General features: G+C 48.1%; 1 long non-coding RNA gene across 1 annotated transcript; it reads right to left on the bottom strand.

Moving 5' to 3' along the window:
- Nucleotides 1-7947: 7947 nt before the first annotated feature.
- On the bottom strand, nt 7948-14024 carry LOC143841628 (uncharacterized). The gene is made up of 2 exons (XR_013232741.1): nt 13814-14024; nt 7948-8675 (listed from the first exon to the last, which is right to left on the bottom strand). It is a non-coding gene; the product is annotated as an uncharacterized LOC143841628 (long non-coding RNA).
- Between the last annotated feature and the right edge of the window lie 4 nt (nt 14025-14028).

Below are 14028 nucleotides of genomic sequence, written 5' to 3'. Positions count from 1 at the left end.
TTTTCTTTCTTAGTTCCTCTTGAAGTTCTCTGTTCATCCATATAGGTTTCTTAGTGCTCCTGCAGTGTTTTCATCTTTCTGGGATAGTCATGGATTGAGCATGCAATAGCTCTTGTTTGACTAGCGCCCACCCTTCACATGCTCCCTTCCCTTCCAGCATTCTCGTCCATGGTATGACACTCATCATGTCTCTGAGTTTATTAAAGTTTGCCCTACGAAAATCCAACATCCGCGTCTGGCTACAATCTTCCTTGCCAGTATGGCTGAACCTCTTGTGGGTTCATCTACCATTTGATAAATGAAATTGTCAGCCAGGCAGGTCAGAAACTTGCATGACTGAGGACGCTTCGCAGAGTTTGTTTCCCAGCACACATCTGGGAAATTGAAGTCACCCATGATGACAAGGTCCTGCCGCTTGGATATTTTCTCAAGCTGCTCACAAAGTGCAGCATCCACATCCTCTCGTTGGTCAGGCGGTCGGTAGTAGACACCAACCACCACACTGTTTGTTTTCCCCTCGCTTATTTTCACCCAGATGCTTTCCGCTGCTTTCTCCTTCACTAGAATTTCCTGACAGGTAAGCCCTTTTCTCGCATACAGTGCCACTCCTCCACCTCTTCGATCTATTCTGTTTTTTCTGAACAGTTCATATCCATCCACTATTACATTCCAGTCATGAGAATCATTCCACCAAGTTTCTGTGATGCCTACTAGATCATAGCTTTCCATCAGCATGAGAAGTTCCAGCTCTTCCTTCTTATTGCCCATGCTTCGGGCGTTAGTATAAAGACATCTAAATCCTTTTACTTTTGGTTCCCTATAAGCTGGCCTTGCCGGTTGGGCTGCCCCCGATCGTTTTCCTTCCATACACTCCCTTTAATCGTCTCCTTCCCCTTGTGGCTTTAGTTTAAAGCTCTCCTGATGAATCTCCCCAGGTTTCTGCCAAACACATTCTTCCCCAGCTTCGATAAGTGCAGTCCATCAGGTGCTAGTAGGCCTTCCTCAAGAAAGCCTATCTCATGGTCCCAGAAACCAAATCTCTCCTGCCGGCACCACGTACGCAGCCAGTGATTCACCTCCGTTATCCTCCTCTCCTGACGCATTTCTCTTCCCTTGACAGGCAAGATTGAAGAGAATACCACTTGTGCCCCCATTTGCTTGAGCTTCCTCCCCAGATCTTGATAGTCTTTTTTAATAGGAGCGATGGTATTCAGGGACATGTCATTCGTTCCCACATGGACCATCACAAATTAGGATTAATATGTGATGGGAACTGAATATGTATGTTAAAAGAGGATGGCAAACTATACTTTCATATGTATCAATAATTATTTGGTTAGTTGATTGTCTTTTGTTTTTATAATTTAAGCGATGGGAATTGAGCACGTACGTTTCAAGATAAGAATGGATTGTGTTTTTATATAGATTAATGAATACTCTGCTAGCCGGCTGTTTCCTTTTTTTCTCTCCATTTTTTGTAAACTTAAGAAAGGCAGCAGTAACTTAGGTTAGGACTAACAAGCAATGGAAACTGACTATATATTTTTTGAGATAATATCAGAATATACTATGTATGGTATACATGCATAGACAATGTATAGACTGTGTACTAATAATTATTTATTAGCTGGTCGTTTTTCTTTTTCTCTCTTTTACCTTTCTGTAAATGCTTTACATAATAACAAACAATAAAATTTCAGGGGGGGAAAAGTAGTTCACAGAAAGGATCTCATGCAAATTAAGAGTCTAGGGTAGCGATCCCCAACCTGTGGGCTGCGGACCCAATGTGGTCCTTCGACTAATAGGAGGTGGGCCCCGAAGGACGCCTTCTCCCCCCCCCCGGCCCTTTACTTCATCCCCCCCAGCCCTTTACAACACACTTCATTGTTGTGGCATGTCTGTATCTTATTTTGAAGGGATGTTTAAACATTACCATAGCAATCAGAGAGCGCTAGGGCAGTGGTTGAGAGTAGAGGAGTAAACTACCCCCCACACCAGGCCTCAGTCAAAGGCGTTGAGTGGTCCCCGGTGAGTGGTCCCCGGCGTTGAGTAGTCCCTGGTGATAAAAAGGTTGGGGACCACTAGTCTAGGGGTTATATTGGACCTAGCCTTATTCCTGGAGAATAAGTGCAAAATAAAATAACAAGGAAAAACCCTTCCAACTTCATCTAACTCAGAACACAGCCCCCTCCCTTGACTCAGCTGATCTGACCACCTGGATTCATGCCACAGTATGGCACATAAGAGTAGGCCAAAACAATGCGCTCTACATGGATCTGCCCTTGAAGACAACTCAGAGCCTCCAGCTGGTACAGAATGTGGCAGCTCAGCCTGTATCAAGAACGAGGTGGAGCATGCAGGCCGCATTCATTCTGCAGGTACTCCATGGTCTGTCATCACTACAGGATCCAGCTCAAGCTACTGGCTATGACCTGCCAAGCCCTGTGTGTAATGAAGCCACCAACACCCTCTCCACAGATTGCAGCTCCTGCCTAGGACATGTCAGAGGGCTCAAAGGGCACTTTTTCTTCAAGATATTCTACTGAGAACACCCAGGAAGTGGGGCGGGAGTATGGTGGGATGACATGGAAAGGGCACTTCTAAATCCCTGCCCAATGTTCAGGTGATCTAGTGAGGGAAATACAAAGAAGTACAGTAATCTACACATTGGTTAGGTGAGCATTCCCTTTTGCTCTGAGGAAAGCCATTCATACAGTTTTTGGAGGCCATCAAAACATCACAGAATTTTAAGAAGACTTTCTTTTTCAGTGCATCTGCCCTGATTGGCTTAGCGGTGCTTGACTGATTCAAACTCATTGGGCCCCGCGGGTGGGGACCCGACAGCTCATTGGTTGTTCTTCGGGGCTGCTTGGATCCTGCTCCAGACCCCAAGCTCAGCCCTCTGCTGCCTCGCACACACAACAGTACCACAAATGAATGCCCAATTCTCCCAGGACTCTCTCATCCCCACCAGCTTCACAAGGTGTCTGTTGGAGAGAGAGGAAGGGAAAGGTGTTCGTAAGCTGCTTTGAGACTCCTTCAGGCAGGGAAAAGTGGAGTATAACCAGCTCTTCTTCCATGTTCCTGACAACCAGGAGACTTATTTACTCTCACTAGAGGCAAGAAAATGAATGTATGGAAACCCACTCTGCTTCCTTGCCACAGGCCAATCCAAATACCTTGTCCTGAAAATCCTAGAGGACAGCTGCGTGCCAATCATTTGACTCGTTAACAACTGGAAAAGTCTCTGCCGTGTTCATTCCAGCCGACTGAATCGAACCACTTGAATGTTTCCATATGTGAGTGACTTCACACACACACACACACACACACACACACACACACACACACACACACACACATACCCCAGTACAGCTTCAACTCTCTCTCTCTCTCTCTCAGGCACAGCACCAAGTAAATCTTGTAATTAAAAGAAAAAACACCAGGGAAATGATCAGAGGCTATAATAGGCAACAGTCAGATCAAGGGGTGGTGGCTAATTTATTAATTTGTCATCATGGAAGTGAAGAGTCGAAGGAGCAGCTGCCTGCTGATAAGTGGCTTGGAAGGAACCAGGGGCCTCCTTGCCCGAGGGTCCTCAGGGCTCCCAAGCTTAGTTGGGGTCCCGTGTTTGCTGCCGAATTGGGCTCTGCACAGGCACGTCGTATCGCCTGGTTTCCTGGGCTCTGTATCTACCGAGGCAGCTCCGCAGAATAGGCCAGAGAGCCTCAAGTGGCCCTTGGTCTGCATTGGGGTTCCTCCTTAACCGTCTGACTCCAGGGTCAGAGTCTTAAGATCTCAGAAGGTTTGGCTTGGCTGGTTTCCAGCCTGGCTGCTGAAGCTCAATCGTCCTGAGGAGAGACTGCCCGGGACCCGCAGGTAGGCCGATCGGAGACCTTGGGGGAACAAGGTGTCCATGGCGATAAATATATCCTCTTCTATCAACTAGTAGTCAGGCATTCTGACCTCCAGTTGTCCGTCCTTCGCCGTCTACACCAGAGGTCCCCAGGGTTTTGGAACTGGGGGGCACCTGTAGAATTTTGATTCAGTATGGTGGGTGCAGCCACAAAATGGCCGCCACATGAGACGGAGCCATTCACAAAATGGCTGCCACGGCTCATCTTCGGTTACCCAGTGAAGATCCTTGTGCAGCATTTTTAGAAATCCACATAGCTAGTCAAAGCTCCAGTGGCCAATTGCTCTACCTACTTTCTAAAAACACTTGGTGGACACTAGGAAAGGTATTGACAGGCACTCTTGTGCCCACAGAGACCACGTTGGGGAACCCTGCTCTATGCGCTATGAAGAGCGTGCATTTTCCTCCTCATTCTCTTACACACTGATCACACTTGCTAGCCCTTGGCACAGAATTGCATTCATGAAGCCTTTTTCATCACATTCATGGCTGCTTGAGGCTGATCTTGTCTTGAGCAGGGGCTGGACGAGAAGGCCAGGATGGCCCCTCCAGCTCTATGGATCTAGACTGGGGGAATATTTTACAAGAGACTTTCTCTCACCTTAGTACCGTCAGGGCACAGAGACTCCATCACTCTTCTTGTGGGAGGGAGATGCCATTCAGTTCACATGCTGGTTGGATTCTTAAACAGGCCCAGGGCACAAGCCCTTCTCCAACATTGTGCACCCATATAAGGTGAGGAGGATAGACACACAAAGAGAGAGGAAGAGGGAGACAGGCAGAGACAAGCCAAAATGTTGGCACAGGGAGTTGTCTACAATAGTTCATGCTTTACTTTGTTTAAGTCATAAAACAGCAAGGGCTTGCAGGCAAGGGGAAAGATCTCAACGCTACCCTCCTGTCTCAACTTCCCAGGATATTGTTCCGGCTCCTTTTATCCTCCCTCCCTCCTTTGGCTTCCTCAACCCCACCCCACCCGCTGTTTTCTGGCCCCTTCACATCGTGGTGAAGGCCAAACCATGTTAAGGTTGCTGAAGCAACCCAAAATCTCAGGTGCTCCTTGGATTTGTCTACACAATGTCCATACACAAGCAAGAGTTCCAGAGGGTCGCTATGCTGGTCCAAAGTGGATGAGCTAGATTTCAGTCCAGTAGAACAGGGGTGGCCAAACTGTGGCTCTCCAGATGTCCATGGACTACAATGCCCATCGTCCCCGGGATGATGGAATTTTAGTCCATGTACATTTATTTATTTATTTATTTATTTATTTATTTAGATTTATATACCGCCCTCCCCGAAGGCTCAGGGCGGTTTACATTAAAACTAATCAACGATACATGAAACATCTGGAGAACCACAGTTTGGCCACTTCCACAGTAGGCCTTTAGATGGCAGTCACTGGCAGTCTTCAAGCAAAGGTTGGATACACACTTTTCTTGGATGCTTTAGGATAGGACCACATGTGGTCCTTCGACTAATTGGAGGTGGGCCCCGAAGGACGCCTTCTCCCCCCCCCCCCGGCCCTTTACAACACACTTCGGGTGTCATTGTCTCCCATCACTCCCAGACGGGACTATCTCGTTGCAGAGAAACAAGCTCAGGGTTCCCATTGATTTGTCATTGTCATGAGTTAAAATTTCCATGAAAATAAAATGTTCCTTATGTTCATTGTTGTGGAGTGTCTGTATCTTATTTTGAAGGTATGTTTAAACTTTACCATGGCGATCAGAGAGCGTTAGGGCAGTGGTTGAGAGTAGAGGAGTAAACTACCCCCCCCCCCAACCAGGCCTCAGTAAAAGGCGTTGAGTGGTCCCCGGCGTTGAGTCGTCCCCGGTGATAAAAAGGTTGGGGACCACTCCTTTAGGATGCTTAGGGCTGATCCTGCGTTGAGCAGGGGGTTGGACTAGATGGCCTGTATGGCCCCTTCCAACTCTATGATTCTATGATTCTATTCTAGATACCAATACGGTTGGGGTGGGGGAGCTTTCAAGAGTCATCTGATGCAGGGAGATCTGTACATGAGCAGACTTAACTCTGAGATTCCCTTTCGCCCCTGTTTTTGTTTTGTTTTTCCTTAAAGCAAATCTGAAAGTTCCCCAAGATTTCACAAAAATGTACCTTTGCCTGGGCAGCCCAGTTGCGCGTATGTTTTGATCCGCAGAGTTTTGATCCGCAGACTCATAGGAATTAGAGCTATGATTTTGCTGGATCAGCAAGGAGAACATGTGGTTTAGGAGTTCTGAAGATGACAAGGCCCCGAAGGATAGTATGTTCCACTTGCAATATTCTGTACCAGAAATGTGTTCTTCTAAGCTCCTGGCAGTGCTTTCGGCTTTTCCTGTCATGCATCAGGCATGCTCAAGGGTGTTCCTGACCTATTCCGTTTGCCACACCGCACAGAAAGCCGTTCTGCATAAAGAAAACGAGTGGGAAATGACGTGTCACTAGTCTAGACTCCAGCCAATGGTGGTTTCTTAGCAGATAAAGCATATGGAGGAAATTTCGTAATTTTGAAAGAAGAGTTGGTTTTATACCCAGCTTTTCCCTGCCCAAGGAGTCTCAGAGCAGTTTACAATCACCTTCCCTTCCTCTGACTGTAACAGAACACCCTGTGAGGTAGGTGAAGCTGAGAGAGCTCTAACAGGACTGCTTTGTAAGAACAGCTCTGTCAGGACTGTGACTAGCCCAAGGTCACCCAGCTGGCTGCATGTGGAGGAGCAGGGAATCAAACCCGGCTTGCCAGATTAGAAACCGCCACTCTTAACCACTCTTAACCATACTGGCTACAGATTACAGATTCTATCAACTCCTTCCCTCCCCCATCCCCTCCCAATAAGATAACATTTTGTTGGCTATAACTTGATCTTAGTAATTAAGACTAATGCAACAGTTTTAAATTGTGGTTTTGTATCATTCTTAATCTAGTTTGATATCTGTGAATTATTGTTTTATTGAGTTTTTAGACTATGTAGACTGCCTGGAGGCAGGCAACTGGCCGCATCCTGATTGGCTCTCCCTCTCCAGCTCCCACCCTCCTTTCCTGGATGCTAGCCACTTTGCTCTCAGATGCCTGAGAGACACACACAGAGACACAGAGAGCCCTGCCAAACTGCAAAACAGCCCTGATTACCTGCTATGGCTCCTGCTGCAAGGGAGAGACAGACAGGCAGGCAGGCAGGCAGGCAGACAGAGACAAACTGCAAACGAGCCCCAAACTGATATATGTGTGTGTGTGTGTGTGTGTGTGTGTGTGTGTATAACAGCAATCTTAGAGGTTCCATTACAAAAGTGCTGAGATTCACATGACTGAAACCATCCAAGAAAACCATTAAGCCAAACCTGTCACTGAGGCTCACCCATGCTACTTTAGAAATCATAAAATGTATGAAAATGTATGTTTTTATTGCACAAAATGATCAGTGGTTCAGGAAAAATTAAAGATCTAATTGTAGCGTACATTGAAGATTCGTTTTTATTAGTGACAGCCCAGGTTGCCTCTGTCTGAAGGAAAACTTCTCTATTTCATGTTTTCAAAGATATATTTTAAAAATTTAAATCACTTTAAGACTATGAACTCTAGTGGTACAACACTGACCTCTAGTGGGGAAATATAAAATGGCAACACGATTCCAAGTCTAGGCTGTTTCTCCAGGGCAGAGTCTGCACTTACTTTGTTTATTCCATTGTCAATCCTGTTGAATTCAGATCGCTTTGAACTCGGGTCTTCCTCCCCCCCCCATTGAAACAGGAAAGTGTTCTGCATGTGGTTAGAGGGGCTCAGAAGAGGGGGGGGAGGCAAATGGAGACTCTTTCTTTGTTTTCTTGAAGGGGGGAGAGGATCAAAGAAGTCAGAGGAGGGAGGAAAAAATCCTTTCTTTTCTTAAATGCGGGGGGGGGGGGAACGAAGAAGGCACAAAAAAAAAAATCCAAGGCCGACAGAAGTTGAGAGAAATTAGGCGCTTCTCCTTTGAGGCAGGCTTGTCACATGACCACCTGTAGCTGTCAAGCGCTAAAAGAATTCACAACAAAACTTCTATAATAAGAAAGCTTTAATGGAAGTTTACTCTAGTCACTATAACTCAAGAAGTCAAATCTACCCCACAATAGAACTGCAAGCCCTTTTCAATCCAATTCTCCCGCCCAAAACTTGAATGTTCCCAAGGGGAGGGGTGCCCTCTTCCCCAGGTGCCATCCCAGGCATCCTGCCAGAGGTGCTACAATTCACACGTCCTTGGACTGGCCGGCGCCAGTGACAAGATACACTGTTGCTGTTACAATATGCAGAGCGAGCAGGCAAAGATCAAAGCACAAACAATTCAGAGCGGGCACTATAAAGCATGATAACATGGGAACAGAGAACAGGCTTGGGTTACATGGAAAGCCAGGAAAAAGAATAGTGAAATACAGACAAGATGGGGTAACCCCTGTTCATGGACAATTCATGGCAGAGAGCAGGCACTGATCCTGACATTCCTCCAACCCAAAAAGAACTTCCCCTCACCCGTTGTCCCTGGGCCTAGGGAACATAGGGAATTCCCAGTGGAATGCACAAAGGAGTGTGGGGGCCTTGATGTCGGAGGCACCAACCCACCTCCTATCCCCCATAGGGAAATCCTTCCATTCAATCAGGTACTGCAGTTTGCCTTTGTGCCAACGAGAGTCCAGAATCTTGTAGTGGGTGTCCTTGTCGATGAATAGAGGCACAGGCGCAGACAAGGGAGGGTGCCAGGCTTCTGGAGGCGGGGCACGTTTCAGCAAGCTGGAATGAAAAACGGGGTGTACATTTCTATAAGTCTTTGGCAAGGCAAGTTCCACCGTTACAGCATTTATCAGTCTGGTCACCCGGAAAGGGCCCACAAACTTGGCCCCTAATTTGCGGGAGGGTTGTTGGCACCGCAGGTTTTTCGTGGACAAGTATGCCAGGTCCCCAACAGCCCAGGCCAGGTTTGCCATTCGTTTCTTGTCAGCCTGAGCCTTGTAGGCCTGCTTGGCTTCCTCCAAGCACTTCACAATCTCTGGCCAGGCTCTGGAGATCCCACCAGCCCACTTCTGCACATCAGAGACCTCAGGGGAAGAAATTTCCCAGGTGGGCACAGCTAAGAGGTCCGCCCCATAGACGGCTTTGAATGGGGACACACCAGTCGAAGCATGTACCCCATTGTTATAGGCAAATTCAGCCAACGGGAGTAGGGACACCCAGTCATTTTGTTGATGGTTAATAAAGCAGCGGAGGTACTGTTCCAGTATCTGGTTCACCCTGTCAGTTTGCCCATTCGTCTTAGGATGGTAACCAGAGGTGAGAGCCTGCTCCACTCCTAGCAGTCTCAAGAGCTCCCGCCAGAACTTGGCAACGAACTGTGGGCCCTGATCCATGAGCAGTCTACTAGGGATTCCACATAGCCGGTATACGTGGTTGACAAACAGGGAAGCCAGCTTCACAGCCGAGGGCATCCCCACACACGGAACAAAATGGGCTTGCTTTGAAAAAGCGTCCACCACCACCCAAATTACACTTTTGCCGTGGCGAAGGGGCAAATCCGTGATAAAGTCCATGGTGACATCTGACCAAGGCCGAGAGGGGGTGGGCAGTGGCTGCAGCATGCCCTTCTTCTTACCCCCCATTGGCTTGGAAGGGCTGTCAGTGTGTGAAGCCTGGCGAATTGCCTCCGGCTGAGCATTCTCCATCTCAAAAACCCTGCTGCTTGTTTCTGTCTGGAAGCTGATTAATTTCAGGTGCCTGCACTGCATCTCCAGACACCTCCAGCTCTTACTCTGAGGAGCTCTCAGAGTTGACAGGAAGGGTGTGACACCCAGGGGTCCCGTCCCCTGGAATTATAGCTCATCTGCAGGTGACAGGGATCAGTTTCCCTGGAGAAAATGGCTGCTTTGGAGGGTGGATTCCACTGAGGTTCCTCCCTGCCTCACATCCTGCCCACTCCTGGCCCCACCCCCAGATTACCTATCCCCATCACTGATATTCCGCTCAAACTCCCTCCTGTCCCTCCCTGTGCTCATGCTAGCTGTTTCTCCTTTACAGAGACTCCAGTCTAACAGCGCACTAGAAGCAAAAAACTATATATGGGGGGGGGGATGAACTATCGATAGTTAAAGCTTCCTTCAGCAGATCCTAAATATCAAAACTAGTTGTTTGGCTCCACTCCAAAACAATCCTTTGCACAGGGAAACGTTCAAGAGAAATGTCCATAAAGTTATACAAGGAAAAATGCTCAAGTGATCCATTGTTGCGTTAACACGAGATTTCTGCCTTCTGTCTTTCTGCCTGGTACACTTTCTGCTCCAGGCTGCTGCCAGTTCCTTGCAATGCAGTATTTTGTTCCGCCACTTCCTGTGTCCCATGGAGGACTGTTTTCTGCACACACCTTCCGACCCAGATTTCTGCCTCCAGATGAGGCAGCCAGGGTAGAAAGGTTCCGCTGTGCGGGAGGGGGGCATTTCTTTCCGGTTTAGGGACATGGTAGCAATACTGTGTTCCTATATACACACACAAAAATGCCCCAGGTGGCCTGATGACGCTGCACAGCACCGCAGAACCACCTAGGGCATTTTTTGTCTCTTCTGGCACACTGTGTGGAAAGGCCAAAGCTGAGAGTGAGCTAAGATTGGCCAGCTAAGATTGGCCAGGGAAGCCCATTGTAACAAGAAAAGATTTTTCAGTTATATGAGGAGCAAACGTAAAGGAGGCAATAGGCCCACTGTTGGGTGCAGATGGACAAACTCTAACGGAGGATGCAGAGAAAGCAGAAAGGCTCAGAGCCTATTTTACATCTGTTTTTTCCCACAGGTCTAGAGTTGGCAGTAGCCAAGGGATAGTGTCTGGGTGGCAGGTTAACATGGACAGAGAGGTTGTCAAGAGGCATTTAGCTGCACTGGATGAGTTCAAATCCCCTGAGCTGGATGAAATGCACCCGAGAGTGCTTAAAGAACTTTCAAGAGAACTTGCAGAACTCTTGTCCAACCTAAGCCCACAGTTGGGTGTGGATGGAGGATGCAGAGAAACCAGAAAGGCTCAGCGCTATTTTACATCTGTTTTTTCCCACAGGTCAAAGGGTTTAGGCACATCTAGAGATGGCAGTAGCCAAGAGATAGTGTCTGGGTGGCAGGTTGACATGGACAGAGAGGTTGTTGAGAGGCACTTAGCTGCACTGGATGAGTTCAAATCCCCTGGTCCGGATGAATTTGCACAATCCTTGACCATCATCTTTGGGACCTCTTTAAGGACTGGAGATGTCGCGGAGGACTGGAAGAGAGCAAACGTTATTCCGATCTTCAAAAAAGGGAGGAAGGATGACCCAGGACACTACAGACCAGTGAGTCTGACCTCTGTTGTGGGGAAGACAATGGAGCAGATATTAAAGGGAGCAATCTGCAAACATCTGGAGGACAATTTGGTGATCCAGGGAAGTCAGCATGGATTTGTCTCCAACAGGTCCTGTCAGACCAACCTGGTTTCCTTTTTTGACCAAGTTTGCTGGATCGTGGAAATTCGGTTGATGTCGTTTACTTGGATTTTAGTAAAGCTTTTGATAAGGTTCCTCATGATCTGGTAGATAAACTGAAGGACTGCAATCTGGATTTTCAGATAGTTAGGTGGATAGGGAATTGGTTAGAGAACCGCACTCAAAGAGTTGTTGTCAATGGTGTTTCATCAGACTGGAGGGAGGTGAGTAGCGGGGTACCTCAGGGCTTGGTGCTCAGTCTGGTACTTTTTAACATATTTATTAATGATCTAGATGAGGGGGTGGAGGAACTGCTCATTAAGTTTGCAGATGACACCAAATTGGGAGGACTGGCAAATACTCCAGAAGATAGAGACAGAGTTCAACGAGATCTGAACACAATGGAAAAATGGGCAAATGAGAACAAGATGCAATTTAATAAAGATAAGTGTAAAGTTCTGCATCTGGGTCAGAAAAATGAAAAGCATGCCTACTGGATTGGGGATACACTTCTAGGTAACACTGTGTGTGAACGAGACCTTGGGGTACTTGTGGATTGTAAACTAAACATGAGCAGGCAGTGTGATGCAGCGGTAAAAAAGGCAAATGCCATTTTGGGCTGAATCAACAGGGGCATCACATCAAAATCACAAGAAGTTATAGTCCCATTGTATACAGCACTGGTCAGACCACACCTGGAGTACTGTGTGCAGTTCTGGAGGCCTCACTTCAAGAAGGACGTAGATAAAATTGAAAGGGTACAGAGGAGAGCGACGAAGATGATCTGGGGCCAAGGGACCAAGCTGTATGAAGATAGGTTGTGGGACTTGGGAATGTTCAGCTTGGAGAAAAGGAGGTTGAGAGGGGACATGATAGCCCTCTTTAAGTATCTGAAACGTTGTCACTTAGAGGAAGGCAGGATGCTGTTTCCGCTGGCTGCATAGGAAAGGATGTGCAGTAATGGGTTTAAACTACAACGATATAGACTAGATATCAGGGGGAAAAATTCACAGTCAGAGTAGTTCAGCAGTGGAATAGGCTGCCTAAGGAGGTGGTGAGCTCCCCCTCACTGGCAGTCTTCAAGCAAAGGTTGGATACACACTTTTCTTGGATTCTTTAGGATGCTCTGGGCTGATCCTGCATTGAGCAGGGGGTTGGACTAGATGGCCTGTGTGGCCCCTTCCAACTCTATGATTCTATGATTCTATGGCCCAGGGCAGGGGAGGATCCAGGCTTGGCCCAGCATAGGCCCCATTGCGGCACAGGGCATAAAAGAGAATGCAAAAATATCTGTATTTCCTTGCTGCCGTGCAGCAGAGGGCCTGAATCAGGACAGGCCTGGGCTGGTGCTGATGTGGAATTAGCCCTGCAACCAAATGAGTGCCGGGCCAGGCCTAATTCCCTGTGCGGAAAAGATCTACGTGCTTGGGGCTGTCAGCAAGAAAGTAACATATATCGGGATTGTGGCTTTGAATCTGAATCGCACCCCAAAGCAAATTCCAGAGAGGTGCAGAAGGCCCTGAGAAGAGCCCTGCTGGATCAGGTCAGACGCCCATCTAGGTGAGCTTCCTGTTTCATGCAGTGTCTGAGCAGCTACCCCGGAGGGCCGACAAACAAGGTGCAGAGGTCCTACTGTGGCTTGCTACACAGACATTCATTGCCCCTGTATATGAAGGTTTCCTTGTCACCAGGGTTGGTAAACTTGATGGGCCTGCCCTGTTACAAGCTCATGTGCTGAGGTCCCATTTGAAACTGTCTAGAGCCAAATTTTACCGAGGGCTACCCAGACAGAGCTCTTCCACCAGGTCTCTGGATGGAAATAATAAACAACAACAACAACAACAACAACAACAACAACAACAACAACAACAATAATAATAATAATAATTTCTCTTTCCAATAATGCCCATCTCCTCTGAGCTAACCATTTCCCCAGATCTCTGCGGTATGGACATATGTTGCAATGCTGGCCAAAGGACACACTGGGCAAAGGTTGACAGCCTCCAGGTGGGGCCTGGAGATCTCTTGGAATTACAACTGATCTCCAGGCTGGAGGGAGAGGTCCCCTGGCTGCTTTGCAGGGGGGATACCATTATTTGCCCTGACTCTTTTTGAGAAACACAAAGATTGGTACCACATCCCAGTTAAGAGATGGTCCCCATAAGCTTTGGAGGGTGGATTTTTTTTACCACAAATCCCACCCTCCCCGGGATCCACCCCCAAATCTCCCGGAATTTTCCAAGCAAGAGTTGGCAACCAGGCGGTTGGTAATGGTTGCCAGCTGCATGTTGGGAAATCCCTGGAAATCTGTGGGGTGAAGCCTAAGAGGGTCGGGGAAGGAGCTCGGCGAGGCATGAGGCCATCAGGAACCCTCCCCTCCCCTAGCAGCCATTCCCCCCAGGGAAACTGATACTGATGGCGTGGAGATCCACAGGCATACCGGGAGATCTCCCGATCCCGCCGGGAGGTGGCAACGCTTGCACGGGATGAGTGGCGCCTCGCAAAAAGCTACGAGGGGAAGCGACTTTCCCAGCTGCCCCGCCTACGTCCCAAGGCGGACGCCCACCAATGGGGGCTTTCTCCGCCCGTTGCCCGGGCAACGGAACTCGGCCGACGGTCCCCAGATTCGGTTTTGCCGCGCCTGCGCCCGACTGG

The sequence above is a fragment of the Paroedura picta genome, chromosome 7, assembly GCF_049243985.1.
Source record: "Paroedura picta isolate Pp20150507F chromosome 7, Ppicta_v3.0, whole genome shotgun sequence".
NCBI lineage: Eukaryota > Metazoa > Chordata > Lepidosauria > Squamata > Gekkonidae > Paroedura > Paroedura picta.
This window is presented reverse-complemented; position numbering and strand designations above follow the sequence as displayed.